Source organism: Nannospalax galili, unplaced genomic scaffold (genome assembly GCF_000622305.1).
Source record: "Nannospalax galili isolate Female #2095 unplaced genomic scaffold, S.galili_v1.0 scaffold12229, whole genome shotgun sequence".
In the NCBI taxonomy this organism is placed as follows: domain Eukaryota; kingdom Metazoa; phylum Chordata; class Mammalia; order Rodentia; family Spalacidae; genus Nannospalax; species Nannospalax galili.
In genome coordinates this window covers 3,607-4,588 of record NW_008359334.1, presented here as the reverse complement: position 1 = coordinate 4,588, position 982 = coordinate 3,607, and positions in this window count along the sequence as shown.

Below are 982 nucleotides of genomic sequence, written 5' to 3'. Positions count from 1 at the left end.
TGTCTATCTTGTCTGTCTTTTCAAAGAACCAACTCTTAGATTCATTGATTCTTTACATTGTTATTAGATTTGCAACCCCTCCTTGTTTCTTAGTGGCATTTGCTTGAAATGTTCTTTTCCATCCTTTTACCTTAAGGTAGTGCCTGTCCTTGAAGGTGAGATGGATGTCTTGCAGACAACAAAAAGATGGACTTTGTTTCTTTTTTTTCTCCTTTTTTCTTTTTAAAAATATTTAATATGAGTGTATTGCCTGCATGTATGTGAGTGCACCCATGTCGTGAAATGCCACAGAGGTCAGAAGAGGGCCTTGGATTCCTCTGGAAATGGAGTTAAGGACGGTTTGTAGCCTCCAGGTGGGTGCTGGGAATCGAACCCAGGTCCTCTGCAAGAGCAGTCAGCACTGTTAACCACTGAGCCATCTCTCCAGCCCCAGACTTTGTTTCTTAATCGGTTCAACAAGCCTGTGTCTTTTGACTGGGGAGTTTAGTCCATTGATATTTAAAGTTATTATTGAAAGATGTGTATTAGTTGGCATCATTTTGGTTACTGCTTGCATTCTTTGTCTAACTTTGTGTTTCCACAGTTATACTTTCATTTAGTTTCTTTCTGTTGCCCTTGGGTATAGTTGTTCCTTTTTCTGTTCTTTGTATTGCTTCAAGTATTCTTTGAAGGGCTTTTTTGTGAACATGTATTCTTTCAGCCTATTTGTGTCATGGAAGATTTTTCTTTCCCCTTCAAATACAATAGACATTTTTGCTGGGTAAAGAATTCTGGGTTAGTATCTGCGGTCATTTAGAACTGGGAATATTTTGGTCCAGGCTCTTCCAGGTTTCATAGTTTACATTGAAAAGCTGTAAATCTGGTGGGTTTTCCTTTATATGTTACCTGTTGTTTTTCTTTTGCGGTTTTCAGTACTCTTTGTTCTGTACATTTAATGTTTTTACTGTGATATTCTGTGGGGAGTTTCTTTTCTGATCCTGTC